This window comes from Bos javanicus, chromosome 2 (genome assembly GCF_032452875.1).
Source record: "Bos javanicus breed banteng chromosome 2, ARS-OSU_banteng_1.0, whole genome shotgun sequence".
Lineage (NCBI taxonomy): Eukaryota > Metazoa > Chordata > Mammalia > Artiodactyla > Bovidae > Bos > Bos javanicus.
The window spans coordinates 95358186-95371827 of NC_083869.1; positions in this window are offsets into that span (position 1 = coordinate 95358186).

Genomic DNA, 13642 nt, shown 5'->3' on the forward strand with positions numbered 1-13642 from the left:
CTGAAAGGCAGGGAAGCAAGCTTGGTGTGCTGCCATCTATGGGGTCGAAGAGTTGAACACAACTGAGAGACTCAACCACAACAGCAACAACCAGAAATCTAGCTCTGAGTTGAGGTACAAATATAGAGAAACTAGATTGTCTTTCCCTGATAGGCAAAGGTTTCATCTGTGCTCAGTCATCTACCTTTATTCATCACCTTTATTTTATCCCAATCCTCCTGCTGCTGTTGCTAAGTCGCTCAGTCATGTCTGATCCTGCTGGTTCTCAAAGGTCATTCTAAGGCATTGTCCCTCCGATTTGTCTTCAGCTGATTTCCTGATGTTGGTATTGCTCTCTTGCTGCTCCTTGTGAGCTTGGATCCTCATATTTCTGACCCAGCACCCTTTCCAAAAGAGTACGGTGTCCCTGACCTGTCCAAATGAATGTTGCTACCACAATGGGATACATCTCCCAAATTACTGAAAAGTGACTCTGAGTCTCAAAACATTTGACACATGTCAGTATACATGCTCAGGAGTCTGTTTACTCTGAAATGATGATATAAAACGTAAGCAAGTAGTCAGTAACTGGTAAATATTGGTAATTGTGATTTAACACCATAGTTACAACCTCCCTCTCTGTCCTATTTCTTATTCTTCCATTTTTTGTCCTTATTAATAGCCTTCCACTCCTATTCTCATTTGTTTGTCTACATTAATCCCACTAGTCTGTGAGGGACAAGCTGTGTTTTTAAGAAAGTAATAGTGGCCTTTCTGATATAACACAGTAGTTATGAACTTAGGTTTTAAAGCCAGGCTGACTTGGTTCAAATTCCAACCCTGTCCCTTAGCTAGTTTTGTTTCCAGTTCTTCACCTTTTTCTTTCTTTAGTTGGAACATAATTGCTTTACAATGTTGCATTAGTGTCTACTGTACAATAAAGTGAATCAGCTATATGTACACATATATCCCCTCCCCTCATGAGCCTCCCTCCCACGCCTCTCATCCCACCCCTCTCAATTCAGTTCAGTCAGTCAGTTCAGTCACTCAGTCGGGTCCGAATCTTTGCGACCCCATGGACTGCAGCACGCCAAGCCTCCCTGTCCATCACCAGCTCCCGCAGTTTACTCAAACTCATGTCCATTGAGTCTGTGATGCCATCCAGCCATCTCCTCCTCTGTCGTTCCCTTCTCCTCCTGTCTGCTGCTGCTGCTGCTAAGTCGCTTCAGTCGTGTCCGACTCTGTGCGACCCCATAGACGGAAGCCCAGCAGGCCCCTCTGTCCATGGGATTTTCCAGGCAAGAACACTGGAGTGGGTTGCCATTGCCTTCTCCGTCTCCTCCTGTCTAGGTCATCACAAAGCACCGAGCTGAACTCCCTGTGGTGTAGAGCTTCCCACTGGCTGTCTATTTTACAAGCGGTAATGTATATATGTCAGTGCTACTCTCCCCATTCATCCCACCCTCCCCTCCCCATCTCTGTGTCCAGATGTCCATTCTCTATGTCTGTGTCTCTATTCCTGTTCTGCAACTAGTTTCATTAGTACATTTTTCCTAGATTCTGCATATACATATTAATATATGATATTTGTTTTTCTTTCTTACTTCACTGTGTATGACAGACTATAGGTTCATCCACATCACTATAAATGACCCACTTTTATCCCTTTTTATGGCAGAGTAATATTCCATTGTAATTATGTACCACATCTTCTTTATCCATTGATCTATCGATGGACATTTAGATTGCTTCCATGTCCTGGCCATTGTAAACAGTGCTGCAATGACTATTGGGGTATCTGTAACTTTTTGAATTATGGTTTTCTCAGGGTATCTTCACCATTTTCTACATCCACTTTGCCATAGTTCCATCTTGGGCAGAGTGTCCTTTTCATTTCTGGACTTTAGGCTCACCCATGTGATGTGTGTTGGCTAATTTTGTGTAGGTAAAGGTGTCCCTGTATTAGTTCTGAGCCTAAGACTTCAGTGGCCTCATATGTTTCCACTTTGCTGTCTTCATCTCCACCATCCCTATGAGAAGACCATGCCTCAGCCAGCACATTGATCTAAAAAGGATGAAAAACACAAGTAATAGAATTGCCCCAGCTGAATCCAGCTTAGTGTAAATCCAACCTCCTGTAAACCCAGAGATACAGTCTAACTAGGTGCTTACTGCTGTCTGATGTGGAGAATTTGTAGCTGTTTGTCATACAGCATTATTGCATAACAGTTAACTGAATCTTCTCTCAATGTCTGAACTTTCTTTTATATAATTTGAAAAGAAGGGCTCATAATTGTGTCTTTTATAGGGTTGTTGGGGAGAGTAAATAAGAAAAAGCATATGAAGTGCTAAATAAGCTGCCTGATACACAAGAACCAATTGGTATTTATCTGTTATTATCATTATTAAGTGCCAGGAGTTTATGTTCATTATCCTTATCTATGTGTGCTTCACTTTTCCATCTGTTAAGTGGAGAGAGATGAGTTTTAAATAGTGAAATGCAGAAATGAAAGTGAGTTCCCAGTGACCTGCTGAAGTGGCCCAGGCAGGAGAGAAACTGGAGGGTGAAACTTCTTTGGAAACTCAAACCAGAAACTACCCTTGTAACCACACAGCATCTGCTAACAATCAGGAAAGGAAAGAGAAGGCTTCTCTGCAGAAGCTGATGATAAAGATAAAAACAAGAAGTCAAGGACACTTCTTGGGTTAGAAGCCTGGATCCCGGGAATAAATCCTGTGTGTCCATATTTTACTGCAATTTCAATGGAGTTCTGATAATTCACGTCACCTTGGTGCCATGAAATTTGCCCTTTGTTTCATACACAACAGTCCCCTGGAAGGGTTGCAGGATTACAGACATGACCGTGTCAGAAGAGGTGGTGTCGCATCCTCCAGCCAAGTGGAAAGCTGCTTTCCCAAATCACTTTCATTAGGGTTTCTCTCCAGGCGCAGAGACACAGGGCTTGTCTAAATAGGTGCCGTGGCAGAAACCTTGATTCAGCTTTGTTTTCCTGGAGCCAGGCTGAAAACAAGGCGTTATCAGAGCTTTTCAGATGTGTACTTTCACAAGCCCAGAATTTTCAAAAGATGAGCATTTAAACCTACTTTCAATATGAGTCCAGGGAGTGAAAGAGAAGGGAATACCTGGCCATTCCTTATAGGTGCCAGTCTAGGGGTCAGCTCATTTGTAAATATTTCTAGGGCCTCCATCTCTCCCCCAAATAATCAGGAAACCCACTATTTAAACCTAGGTTTGCAAAGTCAAGCTACAAAGGGCATTTTAAATTGAGTGTCTCCAAGATCACTCTTGGGCTTCCCTGGTAGCTCAGACGGTAAAGCGTCTGCCTACAATGTGAGAGACCCAGGTTCGATCCCTGGGTCGGGAAGATCCCCTGGAGCGTAAAATGGCAACCCACTCCAGTACTCTTGCCTGGAAAAATCCCATGGACTGAGGAGCCTGGTAGGCTACAGTCCATGGGGTCGCAAAGAGTCGGACACGACTGAGAGACTTCACTTCACTTTTAAGATCACTCTGGCTTTGTCCAGGTGGTGATGAAATTTTTTAAATCGAAGCAGAATGTGTCTGTATTTTTCTGGGAAAAGGATACGGACATTTTCACAGTTTTCAAAGGGTCTTCCAAAAGATAAGAACTACTGTTCAGAGGGATGCTAGTTGAATTTGGACAATTCAGTTAATTAACTGAAATCAATTAATTCAGTTAATGAGAATATTTTTTTATTTGTCTTTATGCTGACAACCTTTTTTATTTCAAAGCAAAGCTGTTGGTAGACAAATCCATTACCCCATTCTTGTTCATAACAATGAGGCTGATATCTTCCCAAATGTATTTTGTTCTTCTAGGCCAAGCCTGACCACAAGCCAGATCTAATCAATAAAGCTATGTTTCAGAAGATACACTGAACCTCTAAGACACAATCATGTGTGCTGGCTTTCATGTGCCTTGAGTTTCAGTGGAAACACAGAGAGGCTTTTCTATGTCCTCAGTGCTTTCTGAAAAATATCTCACTAGTTATCCCATCACACCTGTAAGGTGGAAATAAGAAATTGCCACAGAACTCTCCCAAGCTCTGCCTGAGCAGGTGACTTCGGTCCCACGTCCTCAGCACCATCCTTAACGGTGTAAATAAGGTTACAGCTTCTTCCGAAGATCCCGGAGGCAGGATTGTACTGGTGCCAGGCACTCATTTACAGGAAGCGGCGTCTGCTACCAGCCTTGGGAGCAGAAGGCGGGAGCAGTGATCACTGTCTCAGCACCAGTGGCCTCCCCAACCTAGTTACTTGTTTTAATTAAGAGGACAATGCCACACCTTTACATGTCCTTCAGGGAATTGGAGCATTACAAGTGGAAGGGGCAGGAGAAAATGGTTCTGTGTACCTATCTTGGGTTCTAAAGATAGAAGGCCATGACTAAGCCTTTGTTTCCCTCCTGATGGCAATGGAGGAGCTGGGACAGCAGGCCCCAAGGATAGAGGGTTTTCCAGGAGATGGCAGTGCTCTCTAAGGTTGGATCCTGGCTGTGCCAGCCTTCCCCATCCACTGAAGAATATTGTAATTGAGACATAACATGATAATGCATTCTGGACCACACAGCTGCTCAAGTGTCACCTCAAAATGCTTCTTACCAGCCTCAAAGTCACTGTAAACAGGGAAGAGAGATGGAAGGGAGATGGAGGGTGGGGACACATGGGAGGGGGCCCGTGGAGACGCCAGACAGCGGCTCGGCTTTGCTGTCAGTGGAGTTTCAATACCTCCAGGCCAGGAGCTACCCTGATACATATTTACAACTGTTCCTTGGTTCACCTCTGAAGACCAATAAAAGGAAATTGAAGGACATGTATTGTCTGCATTTTAATTTCCAGGTTTACAAGAAATGTTTCATTATTCTAATTCAGGGGCAAAATAAAACATCTTCCCTTTGGAAATGAAAGATCTCCTTGTTCAGGGTGAAGAGCATAGCAAAGCACTCTCTCTCCTAAGAGGCAGGGCTATTCCCGAAGCTGTCCCCAGATTCCAGACAGCTAGGGGAATGGTGGTGTGGGGGTGATGGAGCGGGGAGACGAGCCAATGGAGAATACTGGCCAGTGACAGAATTGCCCTGTGTGACGCACACGTAAGAAATGAATTCACGTGACTGCAGAACTGATGAAGCAGATCCTGTACTTCCCAGGACCTGACAATGACATCTCAGGACAGACCTAGGGACAGAGGGATGAGAGACAGGGTAAGCAAATACCTTTCCCCTGCAAGAGACTGTTGGCTGAAGTACTAATTTATATAGGCACGTTTATAGGAATGAATGAGCCTGATAAGATCAAGGTCAGAAGGACAGTAATGACTGTTCAGTAACGTCATGTAATTTACTAGATGTGTTCATAGTTCAGGAGTTGAACCTCTACTTTCGGGGCACTTATTTGTAGTTTTTGTTTATTGCTCCTTGGATTTTGCCAGAGACCTGCATGTGGAGGAGACAGCACTGAGGTCAGCCGGGTGGATTGTTTGGGAAATCCTTGCAAAGGAAACTGATCCTTAAAGAGAAAAAGGCCAGTCTTTAATCAGCTTTGAACACCTCCAGAGTCTGTGTGTGGCTTCCTTTTAATTTTTTGTCCAAAACTAGTTGCTTTCTGTTTTCCTTAACCCTCTTCCACTGGACTCTGTTCTGTATTCTCTGCAAATCCTGTCTTCCATGAAACTCTCTCTTATTCCACCCTCTTACCTAAGTTCAAGAGTCATCCTCACTTAGAACCTGGAAAGAGTAGGCAGGAAACACACAGAAGTATTTCTACTCTTTGCTGTTAGCACTTGAAATGTGCCTGCATTTGCCACAGCCAAGTGATGCTTTAAAAGTTAGACGACGAAGCAAGCAAACAAAAATTCACATACAAAATTTTGTTTTGAGGATTGGGATGATATTTTTCCAAGAGGTCAGTCTTTCCTGGTGGAAACCAGGTTGCTTTCTGGGTAAGGAGGAAGAAGTAACCATTTTGCAGAGAGTGAGAAATATTTCTCAGAGAATACCCAGGCTGTTCACTGTGGGTGGTGGCTGTTCAAGGAGCATTGTTGTTTCTCAGTCACTAAGTCATGTCCAACTCTTTGTGAACCCATGGACTGTAGCCTGCCAGGCTCCTAGGTCCATGGGATTTTCCAGGCAAGAATACTGGAGTGGGTTGCCATTCCCTTCTCCAAGGGATCTTCCCAATCCAGGGGATAACCCACATCTCCTGCATTGCAGGCAGATTCTTTACAACTGTGCCACCTGAGAAGCCCTCAAGGAGTATTACCAATAATCAAGTGAGTGAGGTAGGCAGATGGAGGCTGGGAAGACAGACATGCAGGGTGGAGACTCAGCAGAGGGATAGAATGAAGTGGAGTATCCTCTAGGCAGCATGAGACAGAGTTTTCAGACTACAGCCAAAGAATGCTTTACAGGAGGAAGGCGGTGGAGACCGTGGAGGCAATGAAAATGATCAGCAAAACCTATAAACATTTATAGTGGGAGAGAGCAAAGTCCTATAAACAAAATAAATGAACATTGGGCAAATCACAGAGGAATTGCATGGTAACACCCTGCAACCTATGTAACAACAGGTGTTCTAGACAAAACACACAAATAGAGTCCTAAGACATGGACCAGCCCCGACGAGACACCAATTACCAGCCCAGGTGAGAAGCATGTATGGTCCATGCTAAGCACATTCTTGCTACATTTATCTCTGCTGGCTAATTCTGTTTACCTCTTATAATGTTTACGCACTCTCAGACTTAAATTATTTTCCAAAAAAGACTTCGTGTTTGAGTCTCCATCAAAGGAATCAAGCATTTGTCTGATGCTCAAATATCTGAAACCATGTAGTTCCTATTGACCATCTGGCAGGAATGTTATATCATTAGCCATATTTAAACTCGTAAATATCAGCCAGGAAGACTGAGGAGGTGGTGCCAGGATTATACAAATCATTCACCAAAAATGGTGTCTCTATTTTACAGAAATGGCCTATACAAACCTCATTCAAATTCAGCAAGCACACGGAACAATGTTCTTTCTCCTCCATTACAGAGAGAAATTTAGAATGAAATTCACAAGCAAAACTGAGATTACACAGTTCCAGATGTGCAAGTCTGCAGCATTTGGATGTTAGAAAGGGTTAAATTTCAGAGGCCAGCACCGGAAGATTGGTGGGAAAGCTATTGAGAAATCTTTTACATGAGCCTATTACTGACCTAGGTCTCTTTGTGGTTCCTGTTGATTGTAACATTTGCATTAAGTCAGCTGCCAGATCTGCAATAAGCATTTTCTCCTGTTGTTTTTCAAGCTTAAATACATGGGACTAGGACCAACATCGAAAATTATCCTGTCCAAACTCTAATATTTTAGCAGTGGAACTGGGTAAAAAATAAACAAAAACCAATCTTAATGAAACTTTATCCACCTGGGGTTATTTGGTTGTAGGCAACAGAAACTAGTGAGCTAAATAAAGCAAAAGGGGAGGTCCTAGAAAGGTATTAGTGTAGGGAGGATGGAAGCCTGAGGCTGAGAATAAACAAAACAGCAAGAACAGAAGCAGCGCTGGATAAACTCAGACCATTATTTTTGCCTTTGTAGTTACTGGTCTAAGGGTCAAAATCCAGGAGAGAGAGTCTGATTAAGCTTGGATCACATGCTTGGTGGGCTTCCCAGGTGGCTCAGTGGTAAAGAATCTACCTGCCAATGCAGGAGACTCAGGAGATATGGGTTTAATCCCTGAGTTGGAAAGATCCACTGGAGGACGAAATGGCAAGCCACTCCAGTATTCTTACCTTGAGAATCCCATGGACAGAGGAGTCTGGTGGGCTACAGCCCATTGGGTCGCAAAGAATCGGACACAACTGAGAGACTACATACGCATGCGTGCAAGTGCTTGGCTGTACCAAGTGATGAGAGCTTCTGCTAGAAGAAGCCAGTAGCCTCTATGGCTGATGGGCAGGACATTTTGAAGTTGCCCGAAGCATGGAGGACATAGTTTTCCGAATAGAAATTGGGGTGCTGAGGAGGAATGGGTGCTAAAAAGCAAAATACCATCAAATACACACATACATAATAAAACTGATGAAAATAGTTGAAAAAAAAAGAAAAAGAAAAATAGGAGTACCAAGAACCCCATCCCTAACCTCTTACAGAGGCTGTAGAAGCAGTCATTCCATCCATGGCATAGGATGAAAACCACCAACCTGGTTCACAATCTGGCAATCTCAGATGATTAGATTTAAGTTATTATTCCCCAAATTTTGAGGGAATGAAGCCTACACTCTCTTTTCACAATTTCCTTGAGGAATTCTTCATTATCACATTACCTCCTGTCAACTTAATATGAACCTTCAATATTTACTGTTATCATAATCCTATTGGTGCCATCCTGAATCTGTCTTTCTACCTCTGGTCATGTGATATGATTGTGCTTCCTTTTTTTCTTTGAAGTCGGGTGTGACCATGTATTGGCCAGAGAAATGTGAGTGGAAAGTACCCATGTCACTTCTAGGCAGAAGTTCCAATAGCCAGGGCACAATTTGCCGTGTTTTCTGCCTGCTGCTGTGTGATCATGGCAGCATGGGGCAGATCAAGCCTCCACTGGCCTCATCCTTAATTGGTCCAGGGATTCAGTGATACAAGTGCGCTAATTACAGTTTCTTCTGGAGCAAAACAATGGAATGGTGGAGTCCTGTCCAATCCTAGGTGCAAGAGAAAACTATTTAGAGCTCTGGCCTAACTGTGATGATTTCCCCCAACATGGCCTGGGGAGTAGAGAAGGGAGCAATGAAGTAGATGCAGAGAGGAGAGAGAGGAGGAGCGGAGCATTTGAGGCCAATGATGTGAATGGACTTCTACCAAAGCTTGCCTGCAGCCCTGAGCTCATCTGTGCCACCTCCATTTCTATAAGGCATCCTTTCTTTTACATTTGACTCACTTGGGTGGGGGTAGGGTGGGAGGGGGTGGTTACCTGGAAATAGCAAAGTCTTACATTATTTCAGGCGCCTTCCAATTTTTGTAACCTATTAGATCATCAAACTCACCTGAAACCACGTCTTCTGACTTACATTTGTGTGTTCATCTGTGTTTTGCTTTTTCCTCCTCTACACCAAGTCAGGTTCTGTAGAACCAGAGCCTGAGACAGAGATCTGGGTAGTGTGATCTGAGAGGCTGCTCTTCAGGAAGAAGATGTCAGGGAGTGAGGGGATTGGTGTGGGGTGGGTGTCAGCTAAAACCTAGACTTGGCCTGAGGTACAAGGGGCTCAGAAGACAAACTGCTCACCAGATTTGTCTCAGCCTGGGGAATGGGGGCAAGAATTTTGTATCCCATTAGTATCACCCCACTCCGTACTCTTGCCTGGCAAATCCCATGGACAGTGGAGCCTGGTAGTCTGCAGTCCATGCAGTCTGCTCAGAGTCAGACACGACTGAGCAACTTCACTTTCACTTTTCACTTTCATGCATTGGAGAAGGCAATGGCAACCTACTCCAGTGTTCTTGCCTGGAGAATCCCAGGGACGGCGGAGCCTGGTGGGCTGCAGTCTATGGGGTCTCACAGAGTCGGAAACGACTGAAGCGACTTAGCAGCAGTACCAACTGGCTGGGTGTCTGGGAGGGAGCCAAGGTCAACTTGTTGAACAAAGCAGCTCCCATGGGCCAACAGCAGTTCCCCAAAGAGCAGGATGAGAACTAGCTCTTAGCAGCCACCTCTCAAAGCAACTGGGGAAGGGCCCCAGAAGGCCCCTTGAACAGGGATATGAGTGGGGCACCAACTGTGTCTATGACAGCCTTCTAATTATTCTAATTATTAAGTCCATCTTTCTTATTTTAGAAAGTTCTTTCAAGGATAGTTCCTGTCAGATCTCACAGAATAAAAGAAAAATTCTTTCATTTTTTCTGTAAAATACACCAAAATTGGCATCAAAAGTAGTAACTATCAGGTGAAAGGGGACCATTTAGCACAGAGGGTAGTCAGTGGTACTGGTCATGATCCTGAACATTGTAGGTGGTACCTGGAATTTTACTCCTGTATCCCTTTTCCTCCACTTTCATGATGATAGCATTCCAGATTTCCACTGGGGAAAAGTCCCACTTCTCGTAGAAGTTCTGATTGCTGTTGTTGTCCAGTCACTTAGTTATGTCTGACTTTTTGTGACCCTATGGACTGCAGCACACCAGGCTTCCCTCTCCTTCACCATCTCCTGGACTTTGCTCAGACTCATGTCCATTGAGCTTGGTACCATCCAACCATCTCGTCCTCTGTCGTCCCCTTCTCCTCCTGCCTTCAATCTTTCCCAGCATCAGGATCTTTTCCAACGAATTGGCTCCTTGCATCAGTTTAGTTCAGTTCAGTCACTCAGTCGTGTCCAACTCTTTGCGACCCCATGAACCGAAGCATACTAGGCCTCCCTGTCCATCACCAACTCCCAGAGTCCACCCAAACCTATGTCCATTGAGTCAGTGATACCATCCAACCATCTCATCCTCTGTCTTCCCCTTCTCCTCCTGCCCTCAATCTTTCCCAGCATCAGGGTCTTTTCAAATGAGTCAGCTCTTCACATCAGGTGGCCAAAGTATTGGAGTTTCAGCTTCAACATCAGTCCTTCCAATGAACACCCAGGCCTGATCTCCTTTAGGACTGGTTGGATCTCCATGCAGTCCAAGGGACTCTCAAGAGTCTTCTCCAACACCACAATTCAAAAGCTTCAATTCTTCGCTGCTCAGCTTTCTTTATAGTCCAACTCTCACATCGATACATGCTGTTGCTGCTGCTGCTGCTGCTAAGTTGCTTCAGTCGTGTCTGACTCTGTGCGACCCCATAGACAGTAGCCCATCAGGCTCCACTGTCCCTGGGATTCTCCAGGCAAGAACACTGGAGTGGGTTGCCAATTCCTTCTCCAATGCATGAAAGTGAAAAGTGAAAGTGAAGTCGCTCAGTCGTGTCCGACTCTTAGCGACCCCATGGACTGCAGCTTACCAGACTCCTCCGTCCATGGGATTTTCCAGGCAAGAGTACTGGAGTGGGATGCCACTGCCTTCTCCGCATCCATACATGACCATTGGAAAAACCATAGCCTTGACTAGACAGACCTTTGTTGACAAAGTAATGTCTCTGCTTTTTAATATGCTGTCTAAGTTGGTTATAACGTTCCTTCCAAGAAGTAAGCGTCTTAATTTCATGGCTGCAATCACCATCTGCACTGATTTTGGAACCCTCAAAAACAAAATCAGCCACTGTTTCCACTGTTTCCCCATCTAATTGCCATGAAGTCATGGGACCAGATGCCATGATCTTCGTTTTCTGAATGTTGAGCTTTAAGCCAACTTTTTCACTCTCCTCTTTCACTTTCATCAAGAGGCTCTTGAGTTCTTCTTCACTTTCTGCCATAAGGGTGGTGTCATCTGCATATCTGAGGTTATTGGTATTTCTCCCAGCAATCTTGATTCCAGCTTGTGCTTCCTCCAGCCCAGCGTTTCTCATGATGTACTCTGCATATAAGTTAAATAAGCAGGGTGACAATATACAGCCTTGATGTACTCCTTTCCCAATTCGGAACCAGTCTGTGGTTTCATGTCCAGTTCTTGACCTGCATACAAGTTTCTCAGGATGCAGGTAAGCTGGTCTGGTATTTCCATCTCTTTAAGAATTTTCCACAGTGTGTTGTGATCTACACAGTCAAAGGCTTTCCATAGTCAATGAAGCAGAAGTAAATGTTTTTCTGCAAGTCTAGTTTTTTTATGATCCAACAGATGTTGTCAATTTGATCTCTGGTTCCTCTGCCTTTTCTAAATCCAGCTTATATATCTGGAAGTTCTCAGTTCACATTCTGCTGAAGCCTAGCTTGAAGGATTGTGAGCATTACTTTGCTAGCATGTGAAATGAGTGCAATTGTGTTGTAGCTTGAACATTCTTTGGCATTGCCCTTCTTTGGGATTGGAATGAAAACTGACCTTTTCCAATCCTGTGGCCACTGCTGAGTTTTCCAAATTTGCTGGCATATTGAGTGCAGCACTTAAACAGCATCATCTTTTAGGATTTGAAATAGCTCAGCTGGAATTCCATCACCTCCACGAGCTGTGTTCATAGTAATGCTACCTAAGGCCCACTTGACTTCACACTCCAGGATGTCTGGCTCTAGAGAGTGATCACACCATCGTGGTTACCTGGGTCATTAAAATCTTGTTTTGTATAGTTCTTCAGTGTATTCTTGCCACCCCTTCTGAATATCTTCTTCTGTTAGGTCCATACCGTTTCTGGTATGAGCTCTGATAAGCTTAAGCTGATCTGTAAAATCCATCTACCCCTGTCTCAGGCACAAGGATTGCCTTAGAGATGAGCTCATGACCCAACTGGACCAACAAGTGCAAAGAGTCTTTTCTTTGAGATTTTGGGGGAAAATGCTTCCCTACTATGATTAAAGGCTAGGAAAGGCACTTTCTCTTCTGACTGACATGGGAAAAGGATGTTTCAAACCGTGAAACCATTTCTGGAACCTGAGCCTGGGGCCAACCTGAAGAAAAGTCTGACACTAAAGATTGACAAAAGGTTTTCAAATCAATGGACCCTTGTAGTATATGGTGAATCTCTGAGTCAGACTTCACCAGAAGATATATGCCCCTGAATCATCAATCTCTGAGCCAACAAATGCCATCATTTGCCTATGCCAGTTTTGGATGAGTTTTTTTTTTTTTTTTTTTTTAAGATAAATATCCTAAGTGGTAGCTTGTAGGGAATGGCTGGGGGAGTGGACTCTCATCAAGGAATGTTACCACTCACAGTTTCTTGGCAAACTTTCATGTGTAAACCTTCCCCTCCAGTCCCATCATTTTCAGATTTAAATGCAGGAATAAATGATTCAGCATCCCTGATAACCCCTCAACTGGCATCGTGACCCAGAAGCCAAGTGCCTAGCCATCCACTGCAGGCATCCAATTTAGGATTTATTTCTAGTATGCTAAACCATTGACATAATATTAGCTTCATTTGGAAGACCTCCAGTTGCTAGCAGAGTTTTGCAGAAACATCTTCTGAAATGAGAAGGAAATGACCTCCCCTTTGGGGGTCTCTTCTAAAGTTTATTAATAAAATATGTGATTGAAACTGTGCATTAGTGTCCTGCTGAAACTACTTGGGAAATAGTAAAAGTGCTCGAGATAGCTTAGAGCTTGTACGTATCATTTCATACCGTGGTCCACACTGTCCTGGAACTGGTTCCAGGTGTGGGATCATTGCAAGAGTCCACTCAGGGCCACTCAGGGGACACTAGGAGTCCATCTGGTTCATTCCGCCTCTCTCTCTCCCTCTACAGAATCATTCTAGAGCTCTCTAACAAAAGGGCTATTGTTTTTCGCCTCATTCCTAGAGGTTATAGTACCCCAGGATAGTTTTAAAAAATAATAATTCCAGTTATTATCATGGTTAGATATCTCTTTGTTTCTTTTCTCCATCTATGATGCCTAATGCTATCTTTGACCAGATGGAGAATGCAATTAAAATAAATATAATGTAATATAAAAATAAAACAGAACATATTGCTTTTGCAGGGCAATCTGGGACCAAGATTTTCTGCAGTGGAAATTACTGGCTAAATAAACCTATCTCCTCATTGACACAAAGCTAAGAAGAGAGATCAGTTACA